The sequence below is a fragment of the Mus musculus genome, chromosome 5, assembly GCF_000001635.26.
Source record: "Mus musculus strain C57BL/6J chromosome 5, GRCm38.p6 C57BL/6J".
Lineage (NCBI taxonomy): Eukaryota > Metazoa > Chordata > Mammalia > Rodentia > Muridae > Mus > Mus musculus.
Window position 1 is genome coordinate 11,035,095 of NC_000071.6, and position 11,535 is coordinate 11,046,629.

Below are 11,535 nucleotides of genomic sequence, written 5' to 3' on the forward strand. Positions count from 1 at the left end.
CTCTAGGGTTGAGGCCTCCTGACTCTTCTCACTTCGACAGCAGTACATCTGTTGATTGTCCTTGTTCAGATTATGTATAGGCAGCCATGCTGTTGAGGCTTACTGCTGTAACTTTTCTAATAGTTTAAGGAGGCAAAATCTGCTAGAATTGCTCTACCCCCTCTTCCACGATGAAATGCCCAAGCTATTGAAAAAAAAATATGAAAAGATAAAGGAAAAATGTGTTTTGTTTCTGAATTTTATGCAGAGTAAGATGTACACAACAGAGCACAAGACCTTCAAATTTGACCATTAATTCAAATATGTAATTTATTTTTTTAATAATAAAGCCTACATCTGTGTATAAAGGATTGGCATCACACCTCCTAAAGAAATCATACAAACATACAGAAAACCCATGAAAGATTATACAGTGTCTTGGATAAACATAAGTAATAACCCCAATGAACTCTAATCTCACACTTGTTAAAATAGCCATAACCAAGAAGATGTAAGACTGACATGTGTATGCATACCTCATGTGACAGAAGAAATATTTGCTACCAACTGCTTTCTGATAAGACTACATAGATATTTCAAAGCAATGCTATGAAATTATTTTTTTCTTAGTTGTTTATAAACCTTACCTCTATATCTTGAAAAACTTGACTTCAAAATAATGAATTCATGTTTTAGATAAATTCTGGTGCAATACACTAGCAAAATGAAATTCACATGTGCTGGTAATAAAATTACAAGAAAATTTAAAACACTAAAAAGGTACTTCAGAAAACAAAATTAAAATTTACATAAAGGCCAGCCCTCCAACAACCAAATAAATACCAAAAAAATTGAAATTGGCATGTCCTATTGATGTTTACTCACCATCCCCACTGTGTCATTTTACCCAATTGCCAAGATCTAAACACAACCTCAGAAATGAAATAGTAAATAGATTTGACTATATATAATGTGGTATTTTCTGTAATAAAATAAGTGTGTCTAAAAGTAGATGTTGTATCAGTGAACAACAATAAAAAAGAAAATGATAGATAGATAGATAGATAGATAGATAGATGGAAAAATGATAGATAACAAATACATTCGATAGATTTTTTCAAGATTCAAATTTACAGGTTTCTTGATGAAAGGATTTTTTTTTTTCAAAAATGTTTTCAAAGTATAATTTTAACATTATTTGAATGTATCTACCAGACGGCTGCTTGGAGATCTGAGTAGCTTGAGAATCTAATGGTCTTAGTGAAAAGGAGTCAATGTATTGATGACAAAGAAGTAATTGATGGTCCTTTCCTAATAGGTCCATTAAACTAATATAGCCATCCTGACAGAAATAATTTAATATTCTTTACAATGGGTAAAACCGCAAGAGGATGCATACACTTTCCATGATTCAATTTATCATCAACATGAAATGGACAATTCTTTCATATGCATTGATTGTCTTGTGCTTTTCAGTTAAAGTTCAGGAAGAAGAGAGGTAAAGACAAACGAAACAAAAATGATATGTCACTTCTTTGGATGTCTGTCAGTGAGCCATGTGGATTTCCTCTAAAAATTCGAAAGACAATCACTCCATTGAATATTACTCTCACAATAGTTACAAATAATTTAAAAAATTTTGGTGTGACTCTAACCAAAATATTTCGAATATTTTTCTTGGGATATTGTTATTTCAAATGAATTGGCAAATTGCTCTTTAACTCTATGAAGAGTTGAGTTGGAATTTTGATGGGGATTGCATTGAATCTGTAGACTGCTTTTAGTAAGATGCCCATTTTTACTGTTAATTACACTGACCCATGAGCTTGGGATATTTTTCCATCTTCTGAGTTCTTCTTCAATTTCTTTCTTCAGGGATATGAAGTTCTAGTCATACAGATCTTTCACTTGCAAATGATATTCTTAACAATAAAGGAAATTCTGGGGGAATCACACCATCCCTGACCTTAAGCTGTATTACAGAGTAATAGTAATAAAACTACATGGTATTGGTACAGAGACAGGCAGGTACAGAATTGGAACAGAACTGATGACCCTGAGATGAACCCACACACCTATGGTCACTTGATCTTTTACAAAGGAGCTAAATCCAGCCAGTGGAAAATAGACAGCATTTTCAACATATGATCCTAGTTCAATTGGCAGTCAGCATGAAGAAGAATGCAAATTGATCCATTCTTATCTCCTTGTACAAAGGTCAAGTTCAAGTGGATCAAGTATCTCCACATAAAACCAGATTTGCTGAATCGAATAGAAGAGAAAGTGGGGAAGACCCTGGAATACTTGAGCACAGGAGAAACTTTCTGAATGGAAAAACAATGGTTTATGTTTTAAGATCAACTATCAACAAATGGGACCTCATAGAATTAAAAAGCTTCTGGAAGGCAAAGGACACTGTCAATAGGACAAAATGGGAATCCACAGATTGCGAAAAGATCTTTACCAACTCTACATCTGATAGAGGTCTCATATCTAAAATGTACAAAGAACTAAAGACGTTAGACTCTAGAGAACTAAATAACCCTATTAAAAAGTGGAATACAGAGCCAGAGAATTCTCAACGGAGGAATCACAAATGGCTGAAAAACACTTAAAGAAATGTTCAACATCCTTAGTCATTAGGAAAATACAAGTGAAAACAACCTTGAGATTCCACCTCAAACAAGTCATATTGGCTAAGATCAAATATGTAGGTGACAGCAGATGTTGAACAGGCCCTGGAGAAAGAGAAACACTCCTCCACTGCTGGTAGGACAGCAAGCTGGTAAAACGACTTTGGAAATCAATCTGGTGGTTCCTGAGAAAGTTGGAAATAGTTTTACCTAAAGACCCAGCAATACCTCTCCTAAGCATATACCCAAAAAATATTCCAACATATAACAAGGACTCCTGCTCCAGTATGCTTGTAGCAGTCTTATGTAAAATAGCCAGAAGCTGGAAACAACCCAGATTTCCCTCAACAGAAGAATGGATACAGAAAATGTGGTACATTCACAGAATGGAGTACTAGTCAGCTATTAAAAACAATGACTTCATAAAATTCGAAGGCAATTGGAAGGAAACTAGAAAATATCATCCTGAGTGAGGTAAACCAGACACAAAAGAACACACATGTATGTATTCACTGATAAGTGGATATTAACCCAAAAATAACAATGCTCATGATACAACCCACAGAACATATGGTGCTTAGAAGGAAGACCAGAGTATGGATGCTTCAGTCCTTCATTAAGGGGAGAACAGATGATCATATGAGATGGAGGTAGAATGGGACCTAGGAGAGACAGAGGAAGGGAAGGAAATAAGGGGATGGGGGCAAGTATAAGGTACTGAAAGGGAGGGGAGACAGGTACAAAGGGCCAAGAAAAAAAGAGTATGAAAAAAAAAGGGTCAGGAAATTGAACAAAAATATGTAGGGGTTGGGGGGTGAGGAACAGAGGATAGCCTCTTGTGGGTCTCAGACATCAGGGAATCGTGAGGCTCCCAAGACACAAAGGGGATGACTTTAGCAGAAATGCACAGTGAAGGGGAAGATAAAACCTGTAGAGACCAACTCCAGAGGATAGCTGTGCCTCTGCCTACCCCCACCCCGATATTGCCCTCTGTCAAGGGTTGGTTACACCCACCCATCTCAAAGTTTTTAACCCAGAAATGTTCCTGAGCAAAGGAAGAACAGGGACAAGAAATGAGGCAGAGACTGAAGGAAGGGCCATCCAGGGACTGCCCTACCTGGGGATCCATCCTGTCTGCAGAAACCAAACCAGACACTGTTCCTGTGGTCAAGAGGTGCTTGCAGACAGGAACCTGGAGTGGCAGTTCTTTGGGAGGTCTGGCCAGCAACTGACAGTTGGAAACAACCATTAGACTGAGCTAACAGAACCCCTTGGGGGAGCTTGGGGAAAAACTGGAAGTGCAGAGGGGGATTGCAACTCTATTGGAAGAACAACAACTGCTGACAGGACCACCCAGTGTTCCCGGAGACTAGACTACAAACCCAGGAGTGTATAAGGAGGGATCTATAGCTCCAGGTACATTGTAACAGAGGATGGCCTTGCTGAAAGCAGTGGGAGGTGAGGCCCTTGGTTGTGGAGATTTTTGATGCCCTAGTATAGAGGGCAGTAGGGAAGGAAAGGGTGAGTGGGTTCAAGCAGCCCCCTCATCCAGGTGAAGGGGAGGAGGAGAGGGAAGATATGGCTTGAGGGATTGGTGGAGGGGTAACCAGGAAGTGGTATATCATGTGAGATGTAATCGAATGGAATAACTAATAAATACATTAAAAAAAACACACACACACACATATGCAACGCATTTCATTTTACAAATGAAGACTCAGGAGCCAGCTCAAAGAGTCAGGAAAAGCACCCAGCTGACCTTCCTGCCCTGCTGACCTCTAAGAAGGAACACATTTTTTATCTCTCTCCACACTATCTTAAATATCCTTGAACTTAAAGACCTTCCTTTGGTTTAGTTGTTTTCATTCCCTCTCAACTGGTTAATTCTTCTGCCTCTTGACCTGGAGTTGACTTTATTTTGTCTTGCAATAAAGGTCTGTGCTACACCTGAGCCAGACAAGAAAGTACAGCAAACAGAAAGCTCTTGGGTTAAAAGTCTGTGCTAGGGATGAGCTACACTATAAAAAGGGTTTTAGTTTGTTTGTTTGGGGTTTTTTGTTTGTTTGTTTGTTTTTGTTTTTGTTTTCAGAAAATAGTACAATCTTGGGGTTTAAAATGCAATCAAATATCCTGCAACAGAAGTCAGCGAAGTTCCCTCCTTTATAGAATAGAAATCAAGCCCTCTGACAAGTGTTCTGGTATTGAAACGCATGAACATGTGCAGGGAGTCAAAGGCTGTAGACCATGACATCAGCAATCTCTTCTTGGAAACTCTATTGTCTCCTGGAGAGTTCTTGGCATCTCCTGTGATGTCACCAGTGTTGTAGCAACAAGCTCATATAGGATTCTCACTCAGTGTCTAGCCACTAGGTTGGTGAACATGTTTGCTCGACTCTGCAATCTTTTTGGGAGAGCCAGTGTGGATGGGAGAGAGACCAGAGAGAGGAGGAAGGGTGCTGGCCTTCCATCTGAGAGTAATGAAGGACGAAGGAGGTGGACTTGGAGAATGTGGAGTAAGTCCTGGGAAGTGGATGTTGAGCTCCCTGGAAGGGGTGGCCTGAGATGGCCTTTCTAGTAATGGGGATCAGGAACTGGAGTCTCAGGGTAGCAAAGAATTTCCATAATTATCAAAATTCTTGAACATCAAGGATTTCAGAACATTACTTTCTCCATCCACTAAGCAGGAGCTGGCAAGGCCAAAACTGTTATGCTAAGAACTCTTAAGTATTTACATTCACTGAGTACTGTGTGTATTACATGGCAACACAATGAGGCCATCAGGAGTCACAGAGTGTCTAACCTATGCCCTTTTAGGGAAGGGCATGACTGTATTTCACTCTCAGGGCTCTTTAACTTCAGTGGCTATTTGGGAGTAGTATAATAGAGAGAATTGTGCTCCAGCCCATGACCTCATGTTCTCAGAATGACTCTGACATCCTGTCCATGACAGTTCCCACTTTACCTTTCTTAATCACCAGTTGTGAGTGGCAGGCATTTCTACACTGTAACCACAGACCTGTCAGAGTGGAGACACCCAGACAGAGAAGGGATCCTATTGCTACTTCTTGGGTGTTTGGTGTTTCAGTAGGGGCAATTGATAGTATTTTGACAATGTTCTCTCACTGTGTGACTTTTGAAGCCCAAGTCCTGGGCCTAGCATAACTGGGTAGGAGATCTGAGCATCTCCAAGCACTAAAGTACTTGTGATTTTACCATCTGACTTGTGAAACCACGGGACTGATGGCTCTGAAGCCAAATTGCACTCTGTTCAGTTGATAATCATCCTGAGTAAGCTGTCTCTCTGGTAATAATAAGCTTGTTTAGGGAGACATCTCTCTGGTAATAATAAGCTTGTTTAGGGAGACATCTCTCTGGTAATAATAAGCTTGTTTAGGGAGACATCTCTCTGGTAATAATAAGCATGTTTAGGGAGACAGAGGAAACACCTGGCTGTTTACATCTCCTGGTCTCTCTAGAGTACTGGTAGAACTGAGACCCACTGTGGAGGCATCTCAAGCTCAGAACAAACTCTTTCTGGTGTCAATAGTTTCCAGGCATTGTCTCTCTTTTGGTGGTCTGCCTACACTCTTTGAATTCTCACATGAAAGTATTTTTGTATTCTTCTACCTAAAGGGGCTCGAAGACACACATCATCCACTGCACCTGACCTAAGTAAGAAGGAGTTCAAAAAGGAAAAAGAGAGGCTGACCACAGAGCTGCACCTCCTCATTCAGCTGAGAAATGAGCAGAGAGATCACCTGATCGATTTCAAAGAGAGTTCCAATTACAATAGGTATGCACTGCTCCAAACCCTGTGGTGTCAGTCTGGGGTCTTCAATGTCAGCCTCATCATATCCTTTATAGGAGGTGGGTTCTATGAAGCTGTACCACCAGATTGTCCCTATGCCCAACCTCATGTCCGTGAATGCTTCATAGCAGAGAGGCAGAACCTGAAGCTTGGTCAGGAGGGAGATGAGAAATGGACTCTTCTGATTCCTCCAATAGAAAAGAAGGACTTGTATTCTGAATGAAGAATTCAGGGATAGAGGCAGTGGAGAGTGAGCTCCCAGCATGCATTTGGAAAGCACTTGACAGGATGTGGCTTTGTAAGGTTCTAGGTAATTTGAGTGTATGCTGAGTGTTTATACTTGCCTGGCAGGTGCCTGAGTGCTTAGAAGCTCCTCGTAGTATCTAGAGGGGCCTGTTCCCACATTTTCCTTCTCATTGTATATCTAGAAGGCCTGAGGCTCATTCCTGTTCCTCTTTGTTGCCTTATAATGAAAGACAGTAATGCTGCATACATTTCTTTTGCATCGCATTGTGCTCTCTGTTTCTGTCTGTGTCTCTCATTCTGTTTCCTTTTCTCCTGTGTGTGTGTGTGTGTGTGTGTGTGTGTGTGTGTGTGTGTGAGTGTGTTCAAGTGTGTGAGACTGTGTGTGTGCACATGTACCTACATGTGCATGATTTTTGTAAGTTTAATTTTCCCCCCAAACTTGGGAAGCTATGGGGTCTGTGTTTTGGTGTGGGGATTCATCTTCACAACAATTTCAAGGTGATGTTAGTGCTAAAGTTTCAGAGCTCCCACTTTATTTAACAATGTTCTTTGCCTATGTGGTCACAGTTTTCCATGCACTTGTATCCCTTGGGCATGTTATAAAGCTGTGCTGATGTCTGATCACAACTCCAGGATTATGTGTAAGGTCTGTTTCTATGGTATAAGTTATTCAGGATTTACCACCCCAGTTGTGAAAACAGGAAAAATGTAATCACAGGTTTCTGGTGGGCAAAGACCTGGGCCTAGGCTCTTGAGAACATAGCTGGTTAGACTGCTACATCCAACCCTACTGCGTGAACACAGGGAGCCAGGGAACCCTCCATCTTGATGCTTAGCTTCTGCTGTCCTGGACCAGGATAACAAATATTCAAAGCTGAAGATCATCCCAGTATATAGAATCCAGAATGTGCTTTCCATGGCTGGGGTAGTCCAGCACTCAGCCTGAGAAATGTGTTCCTAAAAGCCCATGTTCATGGAGTTCTGTCTTCCTAGGACCAAGCCCACCCAGAAGAAAAATCCATTCTATGAACAACTGAGATCAACCAAGGACCAGGTCCTGTCTTCTGTGTATAAGTTAGAGATGGGGATAATTGAGGCCCAAGAGAATATCCAGGAGCTCAATAAGTGGATAGACTACTTTACGTAAGTACCAGTTAGCAAGTCAACAGTGGAATGGCAATTTCTGCATTCCTTGGTTTCTGGACTGGAGAGTCCGCAGTTCTGCTTCTGCCCGTTCTGCCTTTAGCCATCAGTGTGCCTTGGGATAATAGACTCAGTTTTCATAAATCCATAAGACACTGTTACCCCTCCCAGCATTGTCCAGGCATCCTTAAAAGCCTCAGTAGAAGAGTGTTTGTGCATAGTTATTATGCATTACTGAGAGTCTGGTTATCAGGCAGTGTTTTAGAAAGCTGAGTGTGATATAACACAAGGATAGAATACCCTCCCTTTCGTTCTGCTGATCTACTCTGATGGTATTTGCACCCTACTAATTGATGTTGCCTTAATGCATTGGGCGGTCAATGATCTATGGAGATCCCTCTTTCTTTTGGAGAGACATGGACCCTTATTGGTGTTCCAACTGCAGCAATGATTTCTTCTTCTCTGAAATGGCTGTTTGCTGTTTGTGCAGCTGTCATGGATTTATTGAGATGGATTGTATTATGTCTTCATGGGAGCCTGGGTCCTGGTGGGGTTATTGAGCCTATACATAAGAATGAGAGGAGGAGGCTGCAGGATCTTACTATGCAGAGGTTTTTTCCAGAAACCTACATAGCCAGCTCTTGATGGAGAAGAATCTTAAGATGTCCATCACACAGAACCAGAAGAACAAGGAAGTACAGATTGATTGGGCTCTCATTGAGAAATATTTGGTTGCCTTGAACCTGAATGGACAAACAGGAGCAGACCAGCAACCATGAGACCCAACAACTTCAGGTAGGGACAAGCAGCTCACTCAAGCTAATACTGTCTGACACCATTTGCCCCATTGGATTCATCTTTGCTTTCCCCTACCACCTTTCTAATCCACACTCCCAAACAGTCACCCACCTCTTGGCATGTAGTTGTTCATTGCCCTTTTTATATACACATATTCTGGGAAGTTAGCCTCTTGTGAGAAACTAAATCATTGGCAAGTGGACCTTGCTGCTCTGCTTTAATCTGAAGTCTAGAAAGGGTGACAGATGAATAACATGCCACATTTCTGCATGTGTTCATGATAAGTGGGATGGTATGCAGAGCATTGAACAGCATCTAGGTCCTGGGACAGAGGTCACGCAAGGGTCATGTGACTAGAGGTGGGAAGAACCTTCCAGGGTTAAAATCAAAATGCACATATCAAATGAATGCTTCTCATGGTCATTAATCTAGGGGGCAGGTGGGCTTCTCCTTTCTTCTTGCAATCCAATGAGGTCTCTTCCTATTGCCCAATTCTTGGTTTGCAAGCATAGAAGTCTGAGTGACAGCTTGCCAGTCCATGTGTTTGTGAGTGTTGTTTGACATTTTGCCCTACATGTATATAACAGCAATGGTTTCAGTTAATAGATCATTGTTAACTGTCCTGTTGAGGTAGTGGGAGACAGCAGTCTGACAGATGACATTTAGGTCTCCACCAAGCCTGTGTCTTAAGAACTGCCTTCCTCTCCTAGGACTCAGCGACTCCAGCAAGAGCTGAAATGTCCACATCCCAGGAAGAGAGCCTCCTGCAGAATGAGTTTCCACCTCAGGAGCCCCCTGCTGAACTCCATCCCCAACATCCACAGTCTACCTTGAATGAATCTTCTTACACTCAGTACATTTACAAGGTGTGAATAGGAGGAAGCCAGTGAGCCAGCTGATTCAGGGTGTTGTTCCCTTTCCTGTTCTGGCAACACCACTTGAGAAACAACTGAGGTGACTGCCCCTCCAACAGCAGTCCAAGAGGAGATACAGGCTGTAGGTCTGTACTCCTTAACATGCAGTGAAAGGGTGCTGATGTTCAATCATTTTCTGTTCAAGTTTTGGTTAAAGTTTTGCTCTTTATTGTTTTATTTAGTTTTTAGGTTTTGCTGAAGTTATATGTTCTTATTTGGTTTTCATGGTTGAATTTTTCTTTTCATCTCTTTTTAGTATTGTACTTTTAAAGCCTGTTTATTAAACATTGTATTTCCAGTAAATAAAAGTTGATTTACAACTCTTGACTCTAAGACCATCTTCCTTATTCAGGTTTCCTCTCCACTCCTGTAAACCTAGAACCCACAGCCAGAGATGGATTTCTGTAAGTGTCAGGCAGCCTAGGCTACAGAGTGAAGTAAATGTCACCAAGGGGTATACAAGAAGATGGTCTCTTGTGGATAATGTGGCTTACCCCATGGAAACACACTTTATGATGCAATCAGTTCCATACTGTATCCATGCTGCTATGTATTCTCCTACACCTAAATTATAGCACTCTATAAAGCACATTCTTGACTGACACTGTGGACCAGATTTTGATTAATATACAGTCATTGCTCTAATGCTGCTGAGGAAATAAAAACATTCCCAAAGGAATAGGAAATAAATCAGGAAGGCCAGAGCCATGTACCTCAGTTTTGCCTGCAATACAGCATCAGTGACAACCACACAATAGAGATAATGGCTTTCTAAGTCAGGCTTTGAAATGTCATTTGGTAGATGATGTTGTTCTTGAACACACATTTCCTGTGGTTTTTTGGTTTGATTGTTTTGTTTTTGTGCTGTTTAGAGATATTGTTATTTATGTGAATGTTTGTTTTTCCTACTGTATGTCTGCAGCACTTCCTGAGTGTAGTAAACTCAGAGGCCAGAAGAAGGAATAATAACCCCTGTTTTACATGACTGTTAGGACCCATGTGGGTCTTTTGAGAGAGCAGTAGATTCCCTAACCTGTGAGGCATCCCCACACCTTCTGCAGGTGCCATTTCTCCTTCTAGTGCATGTGCTATATTAGGTTGACTGGATCACCTCCAAGTAAGTGGAGAAATCTCAGGAGATGTGTAGGTGCAGGTGCTTGAGCTGTGCATGCTCATTCTCCTAGGCTGCCTGGCATGTATGCAGGGCTCTGTTGTTACCATTGCTCACTGTGTACTCAGGATCATACTCCAGCATCCCTTATTTTCAATTTTAGAGCAGATCTTTCACCTCTAATCTAGGATGACCATGTAGATTACACATATCCTTAAAATTCAGAATTGAGTCTGGCCTCCTGTAGGCTGTGTTGGGCTGATGAAACCTTCTTAGTAAGAACAAAAGTATCAACATGAGCAATGTGGGGAGGAAGCTCAAGAGCAGCCACTGTGAATGGAGCCTGCAGCTGTGGCCACATGTTTCTGGTAGAGAGCATGTCCGTGCAAGTGGGGAACCTAGGAGACACAGGTGCAGCTGACCATTTCCCATAGCATATCTGGGAGTATATTGAGGAAGAGCTTCTTCCAGATGACTGCTGTCCAATTAATGGAATAGAAATAATTAATTGAGACTGGAGATTAGTCAGAGCATTATAGTGTGGAGGAAGTAATCTACAAATAGTATTGACACACCAGAACATTTAAAATCTCAGCAGAGTATCAGGATAGAGGCTTTGCCTACTCTCTACTTTAGGTCTTCTAATTTTCATGAAGTGACAGAAGTTCATCAGCAGTGTGGAAGCTAAAAGGGGGCCCTGGTGAAGAGAGAGAGGAAAGACCCAAAGCCCAACCAGAGTCCCTTCTATGCTCTGGTCAGGTGGACATGGGAGGGCTGCCAGCCTCTTTCCACTCAGCCCCAGGTGGCCATCCAAGCCTCTGACTAACTCTTTGTTGGGTTGTCAATGGGCAGCCCAACCTGGGAGCCCTGGGGCTACTCTCAAAAGCCCTGGGTTCATGGGAG

At 41.6% G+C, this 11,535-nt stretch overlaps 1 pseudogene across 1 annotated transcript; it reads left to right on the plus strand.

Moving 5' to 3' along the window:
* The first annotated feature begins 4,902 nt into the window (after positions 1-4,902).
* On the plus strand, positions 4,903-9,842 carry Gm8871 (annotated as a pseudogene). Its single transcript, XR_376736.4, has 5 exons — positions 4,903-5,125; positions 6,246-6,405; positions 7,660-7,809; positions 8,432-8,604; positions 9,318-9,842. The product of XR_376736.4 is annotated as a predicted pseudogene 8871 (transcript).
* The last annotated feature ends 1,693 nt before the right edge of the window (positions 9,843-11,535 follow it).